Raw genomic sequence first — 17099 nt, 5'->3', positions numbered from 1 at the left:
ACTCCACTGAGGTCCCAAATCCCACCCACTCCTCCCAGCTCCACCCTCAAAGCATCCAAGTATTTCTTAACCCAGAGCTGGCAACCCTAAGGCCAGGACCAATCCAGGATTTTGGAGTTATGTTGTATTTTTTTTCCTGTTTCTGTAAATTGCATTTTGGTATTTCTTTGAAGGCCTTTTTGAGATCCCACTGGAGACCAAAGCAGAGCAGAAATGCTTAAATAAATGAATATTTCTAAGTGGGCACTGAAGAAATTAATGAAATATGAGTGATTTACTCATAATCAGCAATAACTTATGTTATGCTATAGGATATTATACAAGTATACTGCTCACAATTCCACTGGAAAAATTTTTTTCTATGGTTCTGTGTTGTGCTGGCACTTAAGTTTGGTCTTGAGATTATAACATGCATTTTAAAAAACTTCACATTTATTATCACCGGCATTCTGACCGAAAATGTTGTTTACTGAGTAGCCAGAGAGAGATGCTGAACTGGAACCATAATATCGGAGAGGGTTTCAACACTTTCCCCATGTCTTTTCCCATATAGAAATTTCCCCTTGGGCTGTAGGAATGTTTTTTATCAGGAACATTACAAAGTTGGAATTCCTTCCTACCACAGATTCCCTACTACCTAGAGATTTGGGGGTGGGATCTGAGAAGGGCATAGTTTGGGGAGGGGAGGGACTTCAATGGGGTATAGAGTCCACCTTTGATAGCATCCATTTTCAACAGACAAATTGATCTAGGCAACAGAGATCACTTGTAATCCCAGGAGATCTCCATTACCACCCAGAGGTTGACAACCCTACACTGAGCCTTGCTCCAAATTGGTTCCCCTCCCACCATGCACTGCAGTTGCTTTTAAACATTTATCATACAATGCACTGCAATGACATTAGCCTGAGCCACAGACCCGTGATAGTGAAACCATCTTTGAATATATAAACTTTTAGTCCCATTTGATTGCTACTTAGAAGCATCCCATGGGAATCCAGCCAGCAATTTCTACATCACGGCCCACACCCTCTGATGATAGCCTCTTAGAAAGACCCTCAATGCTCCAACTAGCTAAGTGCTTTGCTCACTATCATTATAGCTTTTGAAACATATGGCGACTTACTACAAAATCCTCCATCTATCTATTGTCCCTTTTAATTTGAGTCAAGGTGAAGCAAGGCTTTTGCTTCTGTCTTTGGGGAAGCCAATTCATTTCAGAAGTTACAGATTTTATCCCCCACCCACTCCAGTTTTCAACCTTAATTTTTACCTTGTTCAGTTTAATCCCTCCTGGGTACCCTGCGTGATTTCTCTCTCACCTTGCTATCAGCCCTATGTCACAGTTAGTAAAGGTAAGATCTATGACATTCCATCATCCATGATGGGGATTTCTCACCATTTGATGGCAAATGGGGAGTTTTCATTCTGCAAATTACGCTGGTCAAATCCTTGTCCAAACAGCTCAGTATTTAAAACTGAGAGGATTTGGTAAAGAAGCTTTCTTTCTTTCTTTCTTTCTTTCTTTCTTTCTTTCTTTCTTTCTTTCTTTCTTTCTTTCTTTCTTTCTTTCTAAAATCTACCTACTGGGAAAAGGTGGCCTGGGTAAGATGTCAGCCATACTTATTAGAGCCCTAAGAGTTTCTCCATATTTGTTTGAGGGCTGCAATCAACCTAACAGGGATATTCCGGTTGTCACTTACTGACCAATGAAAGCTGCTGGAGGGCCCATTTACAGTGTCAGCTTCTTGCTAGTGAAGCAGGGGGTCTGTAGGAGTCAGGAAAACGTGGGGAAGAGATTTCCTCCTTCCCAGCTCATCTGTATACCACCTGACTTCCCTCCTCCTTCTATTCTTCCTGGCTTTCCCTTCACAGTCTGCTGTGGGCACACAGTATTTGCTCCTATGCAAGAGCTGCCAGCTCTGGGTGGGAAAATACCAGGAGAATTTGATGGTGGGGAAGGTTGGCTGCCTGGGAAGGGCGAGGTTTTGGAAACGGCAAGACCTCAGCAATGTCTAATGTCATAGAGGCCCCTGGGAGCACCATGAGGATTTGGGACTGGAATGATAGTCTGCAAGGGTAGGAGATGTCCTGGGTATGCAATGACAGCCCTCAAGTGTGGCATGACAGCCCTGGGGGTACCGTGGAATTACCCCCCTCCTGATACATTCTGGGCAGAGTGGGAGTACCATGATTACCTGGGAGTACCGTGAGCATTCTGGGACTGGAATAATAGTTCCCCAAATGGAAAGATAGTGCCTGGAGGTAACAGAACTGTTTTGGGCCTGGAGCGACACATCCCAGAGTAGAATGGCCTTTGTGATTAAAATCAATATAAGATATTTCTTTCCTGCCTAAGGTCTATGATTATAGGTTCAGAACACTGATTTTAATCACAGGGGCTGCCATTTCACCCTTGGACCTGTCAGTGCAGCTCCACAAGTCTGCTATTCCCAGGGGCTGCCATTCCACTTGGGGAGGCAGTATCATTCCAGGCCCAGAACACCTCTGCTACTCCCAACAACCATCATTCTACTCTGGGGGCCATTCCGCATGACTTAAATGTAGCAGAAGTCTTACCCTTGGTAAACGCTACTAATTCAAGGTTCCGCATGACGTCGCACCCAATCTGCAACACTCCTGCAACACTCCCACAAAAAGCGCTTCGTTGTAGCGCTTTTTGGGAAATTGAGAAAAGTGGATTCCCCCTGAGAAAACTGCTACACTTCTGCGCACAAGCTGCAACACATCAGCGAAAGGCATGTGCATTCTCAATGTAGCAGTAGAAAGAAAGTCCCTCCCCTGTTCTCGCCATCGAACTTCCAGCAAAGCGATCGCCATTTTTTTTCCTTAGACAGGAAAAGCAACAAATGAGCGGGGCTTCTTAAAGGGAAACACGAACACAACAGTTAATTGGCTGTTAAGGGACGGGAGGAAGCGTGGAAAAATATTGCCTCCCCTATTGCGATTTCAGCGAGACCGGAAACTTGTGTGTTACGAGAACAGCGCTAGTGGGAGAGCCTTTTTCGCTAGAAACGGCTGTGTGCGTTACCACGATCGGCCGCTTTTGCCTGCAGCACTTTTCAATAGCGCACAGATTTACCCACATTGCCCTTGGTGCGGAATGGCCCTGGGATCTGTCATTCCAGTCACTACTTCTTGAGCAAATTAATTGTTAAAATAAAATTCAAAATCTAGGTGTTACTTTTATTTTATTTATTTATATTTATATTTGTTGACTGCCACTCCCAGACCCAGCCAGCTAGTGGCGGTTTACTAGCGGTTAAAAACATAGACAATGTCATAAAACAATAATGATGGCAAAAAAACAGTCTAACAAACCTCCCCTCCTCCCACCCTGAATAGCAGCCATCGCTGTGCACACCCAGGGGGGGGGGTCTACTGGCCTATATTAGTCTTAAAGTCGGGCTATTTCTGCTGCTTCTATTTAATTTTTTAAAATGAACTAGCATAGCCCACGAGATCTAATTTTTACATTCTAAGTGTGAACCAACTACCATGGAATCACTCCCTCTCCCCCCCCCCCCGTGTTGTAACAAAACACTGCAGTAATTACTAGCCTTTGCATGGGTTTGTCAACAGCATGTGTTACGTTGGAACTGAAACATGATTAGTGAGGATCTCTGGAGGATAGTTGCTGTGTTGGTCTGATGCATCAGAACAAAGATTGACTCAGACGTTGTTCTACTTGAGGTTAGTGTTAGACATATATCTTTACAAATTGCTTTTACAAATTCTATCTCTCAGCATTAATCTAGACTTTCCATGTAATCTTAACAGGGTCACCGTAGCCTTTTCTAACCTACCTCTTGGGGTTCTTTTGATATGTTTGTTTATTTCATTTTTACTTTCTTGTTCTACTACTTCCCAACAGGTACACAAAGTGAGAAAGGGAGTCCAGTTATAGTCTATGATCCAAGGCCTACCCCTCCCCACATCAGCCCTGGTGAGACCACAACAATCACCAATGAACCCTGAGCCACCACTGGTCCAGCTGGGGTGGGGGTTGGGCAGGACTGCTGTGCGCAAAGCAGTTTCCTCTTTCCCAGCTGGAACGTTATCCAAAGGCAGGCCCTGCTAAGAGAGTGAGAGAAGGACTGCAAGGAAAGGAAGCTGCCAAGGGAAGGCCAAAGCAAGACTGACTTGCAGTGAGTTTGCTTAAGGGAGAAGGAGAGACAGGGATTAAGGAAAGGGTAGACCCAGAGGAGTGAAAGAACCAGACAGCAAAGAGCCAGACCAGCCAAACTGCTCCCTAGGTGAGATGGAGCCAGGCTCCAAACCAAGGAAGGGACTGCAGATTCAATGAAGGGGGCAGTGTACGAGTGTCAGGAAGAGTAAATTAAGGGCTCACAGCAGCTAATGATGAGGGTGGGCAGAAAAGGGAACACTGTGCAGCAGGTGTCCCTCCCTCTTGAGGCACCATTGAGCACAAGCCTGAACATCTGTTTTAGATGGATGGATGATCTGAGTACTGGCCTCATGGCACCCACAACTCTTTGGATAACCATCTTACTATTGTACATTTCCTTTCATTTGATTTTATAGTAGAACAAGTTTATCTCCACAACAGGCACATGGTTAAGAAAAACACTGAACTTTATTTTCTATTCATGTTTAATATTGTTTGTTTAGTTTTCTCAGACCCATTTTGCACAGTGGCAACCATGTCAGGCTGACACCAGTTCTTTGCAATGGGGCAGTTTGACCCTCTGCTTCATGTGTCCCTATGGGGGACTTTTTTTGGTAGTGCACACTGTCCACCTGGATTTCTGCCTCCACAAGAGGCAGCCAGGGTGGAAAGCCAGGGCAATACCATGTTCCTCTTCCCTGCCCCACATACCTGCCCCTGCATAATCCCCGTTGGTGCCTAAATATCTGTGTTCCTTTGCTGCAGGGCAATTGAGGGCCTGAATTGTGCCAGGTCCAGGCTGGCACCAACATCATGTGGAAGCGGGGATTTGCCTCACTGCCAGATGAGCACCTGTCTGGGCCTTATTCCCTGTTCAAAAAAGGTCTCAATGAAATTCAACCCAGACTATTTTGGTAATCAATATAATTTATTCTAGCAAGATGGGCAAACAGCACCAGTTCCCAAATTAAGCTGAAGCTCCTTCTTGCTGAAGCACTAATGTAAACAGATTTTGCTGTTTCAGAGTGATAATATCTGTTGTAGATTTCTTTCAACACTGTTATCTCAGGTTACCACCACAAATTAGACATACATTAGCTAGAAACATATCATGGGACAATAAATGCTTTTGTTACCAGGAGGGCAATATTTCTACTTTGTTTACTAACTTCCTCATCCACACATGCAATATATTTGTCCATTTATTTGTTTACATTATTTATAGTCTGCCTTTCTTACTTGGACCTAAGGCAGATTACAAAGAGCGAGTCAATACAATCCACAAGATGGAAGAAAACAATTAAATAGGATTTGATTTGTAGTACCAACTAGAAGTCTAAAAAACAAAACTGAAGCAAAGCATAAATTTCAGCATATCAAATGATGCAAAATGACACAATAGGATCTAGCCCACAGCAAACTATACACAGTAGTACAGCCCACAGTCCCCAATAATTTATCCAAGTAATTTCATGATACCATTTGTAACAGTGCTACCCTATTGCCTGTTTAGAAAAGCCCTCTTGAATAATTCAATTATGCATAATATGCTGAAAGCCAGGAAAATGGGAGCCACCCTGACCTTATTGGGCAGGCCATTCCCCCATATGTAAGACCAGTTACTGATTTTTTCATTTTCAGATTGCCACCTGCAGAAGGTCTTGCTTGGATGAGTAAAGCTGTCATGGTAGAATATGGGTGGGGGAGGGTCAGTCTTGCAGAAAATGGGGGGCCAAGGCCATGAAGGACTTTGTATGTCATGGTTAATACTTTAAATCGGGCCCAGTAATGGATGGGCAGGCAGTGCAGTGACAACAGAATGGGACTAATATGTATGCTCTGTCTAGCTCCCGATAATAGGTTAGCTGCAGCATTCTGCACCAACTAGAGTGTCTGAATTGGTTTTGAGACAAGAGCAATGTACCATGCATTACAGTAGTCTAGACTCAATATGACTCTGGCGTGTATCTGGGTGGCCAGATCAGCCTTATTGAGGTAAGGGGACATTTTTTGAGCTGAGTTGAAACAAAGCCTTTTTGAAACTTACTTTTCTAAAAATGTTGGGTCCAGTAGAACCCTTTAATTCTCTGACACTGAGCTTCTCTTCAGGGTTACTAGCCTGATCTCCTCCCTTCTCTTCCTGCTAATAGGATTGTGTGTGTGTGTGTGTGTGTGTGTGTTTCTTTCACGCTTTCCTTCATTTGCAACCAATTTAATACATTAGATTCAAAAAGAGCACTAGAGATTAGGTCAAGTGCAAATTTCTTACATTCAGTTCTTTCTTTGCAGTCATGATTTTGCCATACATTTGTAGGCTGCAGTTCCCGCCTCCAGAAGGCGTATATGCCATTTTTCAGTCAGGATCTAGGGAGGGCTTTGACATTTCAGCATTGCATTCTCCTTGAGACTCTATAAACTACCTTGAGATCCTCCCTGCAAAGCAAAAGGCAGGATCCCATTCATAAATGATTAATTCGAGCAACAAATTGAAATGCAAAAGAGAAAAAAAAGAACCTTGCAATGGTCAAGCGTCTATTTTCAATCTAAGCACCCATGCTGCTATGCTTAATCCCCAACTTCTCTGTGAATAAAACCCAAGCAAGCTCTTTCTAATAAAAGTGATCCATTAATCTCTGCGATGCTCAGAAATGTACCCTTCTCTCAAACTTCAGGGTAATACCCCTGCATTGTATTTAAACCATAGAATAAGAGATTATTATTTTAAAAACTGTAGGCAAGTGAGACTGAACTCAGCAGGCTGGCCTAAAAATAACAAGCTTTGAAACCTGGATAATTTGAAATTAGCAAACTCCTCCCTTCCTCCAGCAGAGAACCAGTCACTGGGAAATTGATAAAGCACTTCAGTAATTTTTATCTGTTTCTTTCACATTGTTGACCTTACTTGATTAAAACAGAAAGGGGGCATTACAGACTACAGCAATATGAATATTTCAATCAGGTTCATTTTGGGATGACCAGCCAACTCTACCCACTGTGCTCCTATCATTTCCCTCTCCATGTGCCTGGGTTCTGCCTTTCCACCACCCTCCCTTTAAGCCTCTGCTCATTTTAAGATTGACACTTTGCAGCCTGGTCACAGCCCATGAAATCACCTCCTTAAAGCAGAAGTCAAAGCAGCAGCAGCTCCTTCGTCCCCTCTTCTTTTCAATCTGTTTTGCCTGCCCCCTCCCACATATTCTGCAAAGAAAGACAAAATAGGGGAGGGGGGGAGAAAAAAATGGAGTATAAATAAATTCATTATATTCTCCTGGGGAACAGTTGCCCATTTCCCCCTATGCCAGAAAACTCCTCTAAAACCACCTCCATGGCTGCAAAAAAATCACTATGGAACTTCATATAGTGGGCTGTTCTGCTCTCAGTATATGAGCTTGCCCTAAATAATTTTTTGAATGTAGCTGTCCAGAGTGGCCTGGTGAAACTTCCCTGGTACCTGGGATTCTTTCTCTTGTACCCGGGCATCTTTTCCTAAGAGAAGCTTGGTTGGATACATATCCTCCATTAAAACCAGGGCTCAGGGAAGAGGTTTGTTTCTTAAACTTGCTTCTTTGCTAGATTTCGTCTTCGAGACACTTTCTGCCTGAGGCAACAATGCTTTGGGGGTTTTTTGTTTCAGCCATCTCTGGAGAGAAAATCTAAAATGTTCCATCACTATTTAGATTTTAATTACTCGTAGGCATTTGGGAGCAAAGTATTCTTTGCTTAATAACCTGTTTCTTACACTTGCCATCAGAAGAGGAAAACTTTAAGAACTTTGATTTATTCAAAAGACAGGCATTGGAGTATCACAGCCTTTGAATATTCTTTCCTAAAATACCTTTGGGTAGGAGGCAAGAGCATTGTCTAGTTAGAACAGGGGGGTTGAACGAAAGAGAAATTAGTTCCCTCGTTTCTGTTCTTTCCTTTTTCTTCAGCCAATCACAAGCAGTATTTTTTTTAAATGGTTTTAAGGTTTCAGATCTCTTTGTGGATTGATATTCAGCCAACCCCTCCACTACATTTGCGGCGGACAAGGATGACCCTCAAGATGACTGAGAAAGTGCCCTGTGAGACATGACCTCTACAAGGGAGTCAATGCCCTTTACACTGGGTACTCTGCTAGCTGAAATATTGGGGCATGTAGGTTTCTTCTATATAACTTAGACACTTGATTTGATATTGAATTAAGCCATATCTGTTCATAATCAGGGATTAGAATTGTTAGTTTATTTGCAGACTCAGTTTAGCAAACAGGTATCTATTTAGGGAACTGTATCTCATACATCAGTTTTCCAGAAACAGGGTCACTTTTCTTGCAAATAAATGATAGCATGTTAGGCTATGCAAAGTCTCCAACATTTCTCTTGACAGGAAAACACTTGTACATTTTTCCAGATAACAGGTCCTTCTAATGAGACAGAAGGCAAGTAGCAAGAGCAAATGATTTTCATGGATCCTAGTGGAACAATTTGAACACTGACTTTGTATGCCCTTTTCTGTAGACTATAGAATCTTTCCTCAGGAAAGCTTATGTAAGAATCCTAAAGAGGTTGGGTTTTCCCCTCCAGTGTGGCACAGGTATGTTCTATACACTTACACCAGGGATAGTCGCAGCCCTCCAGATGTCCATGGATTACAATTCCCATGAGCCCCTGCCAGCATTCGCTAGCAGGGGCTCATGGGAATTTAGTCCATGGACATCTGGAGGGCCGCAGTTTGACTACCCCTGACTTACACAATAGTAGTCAATGGTGAAGCAGTATTTACAAGTCCTTCCTTCCTTCCTTCCTTCCTTCCTTCCTTCCTTCCTTCCTTCCTTCCTTCCTTCCTTCCTTCCTTCCTTCCTTCCTTCCTCCCTTCCCTTCCCTTCCCTTCCCTTCCCTTCCCTTCCCTTCCCTTCCCTTCCCTTCCCTTCCCTTTCCTTTCCTTCCCTTCTTCTGCAAATGTGAGGATAATACTAATCTTCACAGGATTGCTAGAAGAGTTATGACAAACTAAGGCATGTGTCAGATTTTGCATACTTAATTATATTGCATTGTATTTATTTGTATCCCACACTATCTCCAAGGAGCTCAGGTGCTTTGGCGTCCAAAGCGGCCGTTTGCACCCGAAGCAGCCAGCGCTGCGGCGCAAGGGCGAGGGGGAGGCGCAGGCACTGGTGCGCCAGGTGAAACACACACGCAGGTGCAGAGCTGTGCATCTGCATGCAGCCACCAGGTTGCGTGCCGGTGCCCGCAACTCCCCTCCCCCCATGCCGTGGGGCTGGCTGCTTTGGACGCCAAAGCGCCCAACCCTATGAGTCAGCATGGTATACGTAGTTGCCACATCCTTTTCACAGTCCTGTGAGTTTGACTAAGGGATAATAACTGGTCCAAGGTCCCCCTAATGAGCTCTGTGGTTCCTTGGGACATTGATCCTGTTGCCTTTCAGAGTCAGGTTTTCAGTGGCATATTTGCTGCCATTTACCCAGCTCGTCATTTATGTTTGGTTCTGCTTCCAGTGTGACATTTTGCTACTTATGATCTTAAAATGTGTGCATCGCCTAGGAAACGGTCACAGATGCTCATCTTTGTAGTGTCAGGAAGGTCAATGGCAAACATAAGGTCTGTGCCGTACAATACTCTTCGGACCTTAAGTAGGGGAGGCCTAAACTGCTCAACAGCTCATGTATCTCCTACTCATGCTTCTGACCTTTCTGACATTATACAGAGAAATGTCTTCAATATGTCTAGTCACTTTGCTTAGTCGTTTTTACACTGTCAGTATGAAAATGTAACACCAGAGATCAGCTATAGAACCTTCTAAGATGTCATTTTCAAAATTGCACAGGTACTGGAGGGGTTCATGGTATGCTGGATGGGTTCGTGGTAATTGTAGCCCATGGAAAGCACAGTTTGGCCACCCCAGTATGTACCATAATTGGTTCCAAATTGGAAAAAAAAAACCCTTTGGACAGTTAAATATGTATTATTGGAAGCTATAGGCTGATTTTAGGTACAGAGTATATGATGATGAGGTAGACAGACAGACAGACAGACAGACAGACAGACAGACATGTTTAATTATAGTTCAAGATTAGCAATACATAATAAATGCATATAGCAATGATTTAAAAAAAATTACAAATAAAAGTATCTGAAACCATGATCGACTAAATAAAAGCAGTAAGGCATCCTGGGAGGAGTTGGTTGTTAAGGGTTATGGGCCAATCAGGTCCATTATATGTGCCTGTAGGCCCCTGATTGGCTGCCCACCCACTGGCTGCCCAATCAGATTAGAACTCCTGCCCCTAATGGTCTTCCCACAGTCCTGCCGCTTTTTTCGCAGTCTCTGGTCCTTCATCTCCTGAGATGAGTGAGCTGCCAGGCATGCCTGAGGGCTCTTTGGCTTCACCCTCCTAAGTCAATGGCTCCTTCTGACAGAGCTTAGAGAAGCCAGCCTGTGTCTTTTCTGAGGGGGAGAGCCTGCATCCCCCTGACCACTGCCTTCCCCGTCTTACGTTCCCCTGGGGCACACTGGCCACTAGGCCATCCCTCTCACCTGCCTGACATGGTGGCTGCCAGCACCTGCCTCCACACCACCTCCTGCCAACTCTGAGGCATGCCTGCAGGCCGAGAAAAGCCCAACGGCCCCGGCCTTAATCGCAAACAGAGGGAGGGCCAGAGGGTAACGGCAGGGAGAGGAGAGGGGCCCCTAGAATTACAGCTCCAGACTAAAGAGATCATTTCCCCTAAAGAAAATGAATGAAGGGAGAACTCTCTGGTACTGTAATTGGGGATGTTCTAGGGCAGAGGTGGCCAAACTGTGGCTCTCCAGATGTCGGTGGACTACAATTCCCATGAGCCTCTGTCAGCCCCTGCCACGGTTAAGGAATGGTGGCCTCTAAACTAGAGAGCTCTCTCAGCCCAACTCCCTCACAGGGTGTCTGTTATTTGGAGAGGAAGGCCTTTCCCCCCCTCCATCCACCCCCCCAGAAACCAACCCGACTCCCACTTCATCTTCCCCCCACAAACCTTCCCCAACCAAGCTCACCTGCAACACAGCTAATGTGGCCAGGCCCCAGACCACTTTCTCCAACAAAATGCTGCCATGGCTTTCAAGACGGGCACCTTGGCAGCCACATAGTGGCCTGCTCTGCTGTCCCCCTCTCTGCAAAAGCCCTCCCCACCACCCTTTGTCACCTAGGCAGAGTCTGCACTTACTTTCTTTATTCCATTGTCAATCCTGTTGAATTCAGATCGCTTTGAACTCGGGTCTTCCTCTCCCCCCTCCTCCCCATTGAAACAGAAAGTCTTCTGCACGTAGTTAGGGAGGCTCAGAAGGTGGGGGGGGCTCTTTCTTTCTTTTCTTGAAGCCTCTTTCTTACTTTTCTTGAAGGGGGGGTAGGAGCTAAGCAGGGAGGCTCTTTCTTTTCTTGGAGGGGAGGGGGAGAGGATCGAAAAAGGCAGGGAGGAAAAATCCAGGACCGACAGAAGTTGAGAGAAGTTAGGGGCTTCTCCTTTAAGGCAAGCGTGTCACATGACCAGGTGTAGCCTATCAGAGGTTCTCTACCACGGAGCTTTCTTTATTCAGGATTAACAGCAGTCTCAGATATCGCACAATAAAGGTAGGGTCACTCCAGATCAGTCCTTCTTGCTGCAGAAGTAAATTTTAAATCGTCCAAAATCCAAACTGAAATCGAATTCCGTGTAGAGGGCAGGGACTGAATCAATCTGGGGTTGGAATAAAAGCTCCGTGCAGTTTACACGCTAGTCCCTCAAAGCCAGCAACCATTCCCATCCAAACTTCCCTATTACAGTTTCTTCACACCCATGTCACCATGACCATGCCCCCATTTGCCATCACACCACCACAACCCCACACACAAAACACCCCATTCATCCCTATGCCCTTGCATGCAGGATAACCCTCCCCTTCCTCTTCCCACCACCAAGCTCTAGCGCCTGTTGTATTCCAGGATACAATGGGATTTACCCTTAGTAGTAATATCAGATATAGAATACATAAATGTAAAACCAGTAATAGTACACTTTGTATTTATCAGTATGGCCTATTAATGTTCTCCTAATCCTGGATGCAAACCATACAATCTACCCACTTTATAAATTGTCTCTGGATTCCTATCAGAAAAAAATAATTCTCAATAAATGTACCCTATACCTTCCTATAAGGGGCAAACTTGTGAAAATTGGGAGAGATTCTCAGATGTTTTTAAGGCCTTGCAGCCAAAAATATGTTCTAAGGTCTCTACACCTTTATCACAACAAGTGCATATACGTTCATCATAGGATTTTTTAAATATCTACCTTCAAGAACAGCTGAAGGCAAGGCATCATATTGCATCAGTGTAAATATTCTCTTCGATTCATAATTTACTAGATGAGAAAGATAGGGCATGGATTTTACTCTACTGAAGCAACCTAAATCAAATAGCTGCCTTTTCATTCTTTTTAAATCATGCTGCCTTTCAATATTCAACATCCTCTGCTTTACCAGGGACCTTAGCCTGATCATAACCCAAGGAAAATAGATATTGTGATAATCCTCATGAAGCTAATTCCTTGCTCAGCAATCTAAGCCAAGGAGAAATAAAGGAGTCCAATATTATTAAAATGATTAATAGGTACAGAGTAATATATCTCATTGACTATCAACTGCTCCCTGTTGACTGGGGAATTCCCTGAGCTGCTCAAGGAGGTGGTGGTTTGCCCTCTCCTTAAGAAACCATCGCCGGACCCTCGGGACCCGGCTAGCTACCGACCAGTATCACATTCAGCGTTTCTGTGTAAGGTAGGGTAGGGTGGACTAGCTCCTGGCATTCCTGGAGGAAACCCTGGCAGTTGATCCATATCAGCTTGGCTTCCGTCCTGGCCATGGGGTGGAGACGGTGTTGGTTGCCTTGATGGATGGTCTCCCTCATCAGCTGGATCGAGATGGATCTGCCTTGCTTGTTCTGTTAGATTTGTCGGCCACATTTGACGTGGTCAGCCATGAACTGCTGGCACACCGCCTCACTGGGATGGGGATACGGGGCACAGTTCTCAGCTGGATATGCTCCTTTCTCCATAACCAGATCCAGAGGGTGGCTGTGGGGGGAGGAGTTATCATACTCTTACTGACTCCCTTGTGGAGAACCTCAGGGTTCGGTTCTCCCACGCTGTCCAACATCTTTATGCTCCCTCTGGCCCAGCTTGTCCAGAGTTTTGGGCTGGGCTGTCATCAATATGCAGATGACATCTAGCAGATGACATCCGACTGCTGTAACCCGCCATGAGCTACTTGGGAGTGGCGAGTAATAAATTGAAATAACAACAACAACAACAACTGGGATTCAAAAGAAGGCAGGGGTGTCCTTAGGACTTTGGAGCTCTTAGAATATGAAAAGGAATTCAGATTCAGGATATGCAACTAGCCTGTTTTTTTACTGTGACCATGCTTGAATATGAGTAATCAAAGCTGTTCAGTAGGTTGAAATTTTGTAGCTGATCTTAAACTACTTCTGTGCATGTTAAAGGTGATGTGTACATGGAAACTGATCAGATTTGCTACGTGCTGATATGTATGCAGGAAAGAAATTATTCACTGGGTGGTCTTCTGTACCAGTCATAAAGCTTTAGATCTGTCAACCTGCCAATTTCTGTAGTTCCCTGAAGTAGCTAATCCTGTTTGTTCATTCCATCCAGTGCAAATCACTAATCATTCTACGGATGTTTTCTTTTGATTCAACAGGAGAAAATGAAAGGCTCTTCTGCAAGTGAAGCAATGGAAGCTTAAAGAATAATATAGTTTGATTAAGACAAGAAACAACTATGTAAATAAGAGAGAAAGAGTCCTAACTGTCGGACTAACATTCAGGAAAAAAAGCAGGGAGGAAGTGTCCTCAAAGTGTCCTCAAAGGAGCAGTCAGTCTCCAACAGAACCAATCAGGACACAGGAAAACATTATTTGAAAAATGCCAGAAGTTCCTAATCTAAATATGCTAACCACACATCTCATCGGATGCCCCCTGCAGGACATTCTTCTTGTACTGCTGAATTGTGTACAGCACAGATCTTGCATATCCCAACACTTCTGAGTGTTACTTTGCTGGAGCTGCATATTCAGAGGCAAAACATTCACACTGTTTATAACATTCTCTTAAAAACACCATTGCAGAGTTCCAAAATAACAGCACTCAGAGAGTCCTGCCCTGCCATTTTCACCACTCCTGCTCAGTTTGCCAAGCTGTTATGGGGGCTATTAATCATTCCTGTCTTCTCACCAGCTAAGATGTTCAGCCAGGGGAGCTGCTCGGCTGTTACAGCGGAAAACTCATCTGAGGTTAGATTAGACAGGGTACAGATTACAATAGCTATCCATCCTCTTTCTTTGGAGCAACAGGGATGACACCTTCTGCCTTCTGCGGTGCAGACCTGGAAGAGACCTGAGCCCGAGAGTGCTACATATCTTATCAGTAAGGGTAAACTTTCAGGAACAAGCTCCTGTACTGTAACATCTCTTGGAGGGTGGGGGGGGGGAGGTCACATTTATTTCTAAAAGTATTACAAGTTTTTTGAGGAGACACACTGAAAAATAAGTATATTAATGTGTGTGCAAAAAAACAACCACCAACCAACTTTATATCGGGATCCAACACGTTTTCATCCACCAACTCAGTTTTTTCCTGAGCACCAAGAACCTGGTGAGAACCACAGAGATAATATTATGATCTAGGGAAGGTTGACCCACATACTGCTTGCAGTTTTCTTAACTTCTTGTACAATTTCCCACAGCAGACTGGAAGCAGGAGGCACTTCTGATATACTGGGTACCAATTCCCAGAAAGAGCACTATGAGATGCTATGCCTCACACTGCCAAAATGGCATGAAAAGAGGAAGGGGGAAGGGGGAGAGGGACAAGCACCATTTGTTACCAAGCTGGCATCCTTCTTAGGTAGGGAGATCTATTTACTTCATTTATACCCACTTTTCCCCCAATGGGACCCAAAAAGCCTTGTAGCATTTTCTTCTCCATCAGTTCATCATCACAACAACAGTGAGGAAAGATAGACCAATCTCATCTCCAAGCATCTCTGTGATAACACAAAGGCTTCTTTCTTTTCAAAGAGTTGGGTACCTACATGGCTGAAAAGGGTATGCAATTGTTTCAAGGGTTTTTAAAAATTATTATTATTATTATTATTATTATTATTATTATTATTATTATTATTATTATTATTATTATTATTATTATTATTATTATTGCTAGTCAGCAAGGAACAGTCTCTTCAGGCAAAGCTACTGAGTGGCTAGAAGTGGGGGATGAGATTATGATCTTGGGAGATATGGTGCAATTCTTGTACAGTTTGCCAGGGATCATCCCTTCTGTGGCTGAGGAAGTTTTTGTTTTATTTTATTTACAAAATGCATATCGCACCTTGCTGCCTTTAAAAGTGGCTATCAATTTAAAACATGCATGATAAAATTACATTATAAAATCATTAAAATCTGCCTTCTTAAACATAAAACTATTGCAACAAGATTTTTTTTTCAATTTACAAAAAGTTGGCCATCATTTTTATAATGAATACTGAATAGTGGTTCCCAGGCAATGTAAAACAGTAGGAAACAGATCAACAGTAGGAAAACAGATCAACATCAGCTATTTAATGCTGACAGGCTCTTTAGTGCTATAATTGCTTGTTTTCTAACAAAATTGTGTTTGCTGAAGTATATTTGAAAGTGATGAATGAATCTACAGGTATCCCTTTTGTATGTTGAATCTGCTGTTTATATCATGTATGTTTCTGGTAGGTGTTTTTCCAAGTGGAGGTCCTCTCGTGTGCTGTATTTATGCCTGTATCTTTGATTGCTTATGAGATATCCATCCCATGGGTCACTATGAAACTGTGAATAATTCAGTTTCTTACTGCTATCCCAACTTCTAGTACATCAGGTCATCAGAAAGAAGATAAATGTGAACCCTGTATCTCATCTCAGCTAATTGATTCATTCTTCATGAATTTGTGAGCTTTAGCTCAGTGGCAGAGCAACAGCTTGGCATGAAGAAAATCCCAGGTTCAATCCCTGGTATCTCCAGTTAAAAGCTCTGGCAGCAGGTAATATGAAAGAATTCTGCCTGAGACCCTGGAGACCTGTTTCCAGTCTAGAGTAGATAATCTTGACTTAGATGAACCAAGAGTCTGATTCAGCATAAGGCACTTTCACATGTGTTCATGTGGTCCAGGCCTCTGGTTCAGCTCAACAGAGATCAATTCCCCTGAAGAAAATGGCTACTTTGGAGAGTGGTCTCAGGCCCTGTGCTCTGCTACAGTCCCTTCCCTTCCCAAATCCTTCCATCCCCCAAATCTTCAGGTATTTCCCAACCCAGAGCTGGCATCCCTATTGTGCCAAACCAGTAGTGAGTCTAAAGGTCCTGCAAAACAGAAGAAGATGAACTGGGTTGTGTCTCAAAGCAGCTTGCAATCACCTATTCTTCCTCTCCCTACAACAGACACCTGGTGACAAGGGTGAGGCTGAGAGAGCTCTCTGAGAACTGTGACTAGCTCAAGGCTTCATGTAGAGAAAACTTGGCTCTCCCGATTAGAAGCTGCCATTCTTAACCATGACACCAAACTGATGTAATGACTAGCATGATGATTTTTTGCAAGAATAGACATATTAGAATCTGCTGTCACTTGTTCTGATCCTTCTAGTCCCTAGTTTGCCATTTGGACTAAGCAAAGATCAGCATGAGGGATCAGCATAATCCATGTGTGAGGAGAGTCTCAGGCACACACACCAAATCAGCATACTTCTCATTTAAAGCCACTGTAGGTAAACAGCATGCAATGCTTCAGCCCTGAAGGGTTGGATAGTCTTGCTTTAACATTCTTTAATAAATGGGAAATGCATTTTCTATAAGGGGGCTCCAGCTCATGTTATCATAGCAAACCACTTCTTGCACATTGCA

At 43.7% G+C, this 17099-nt stretch overlaps 1 protein-coding gene and 1 long non-coding RNA gene across 6 annotated transcripts in view; one reads left to right on the top strand and one right to left on the bottom strand.

Moving 5' to 3' along the window:
- The window catches only part of LRRN2 (leucine rich repeat neuronal 2), a 178512-nt gene that overhangs the window by 45923 nt on the left and 115490 nt on the right, over nucleotides 1–17099 (top strand). The gene's annotated exons all lie outside the window — the stretch shown is intronic.
- LOC143836011 (uncharacterized) overlaps nucleotides 4962–17099 on the bottom strand; it is a 177806-nt gene continuing 165668 nt past the window's right edge. For all 5 annotated transcript variants that reach the window (XR_013230451.1, XR_013230450.1, XR_013230452.1 and 2 more), the window contains 2 exons: nucleotides 7264–7348; nucleotides 4962–6583 (listed from right to left, as the gene is read on the bottom strand). This is a non-coding gene — a long non-coding RNA (uncharacterized LOC143836011). The remainder of the gene's footprint in view (nucleotides 6584–7263; nucleotides 7349–17099) is intronic.

The sequence above is a fragment of the Paroedura picta genome, chromosome 4, assembly GCF_049243985.1.
Source record: "Paroedura picta isolate Pp20150507F chromosome 4, Ppicta_v3.0, whole genome shotgun sequence".
NCBI lineage: Eukaryota > Metazoa > Chordata > Lepidosauria > Squamata > Gekkonidae > Paroedura > Paroedura picta.
This window is presented reverse-complemented; position numbering and strand designations above follow the sequence as displayed.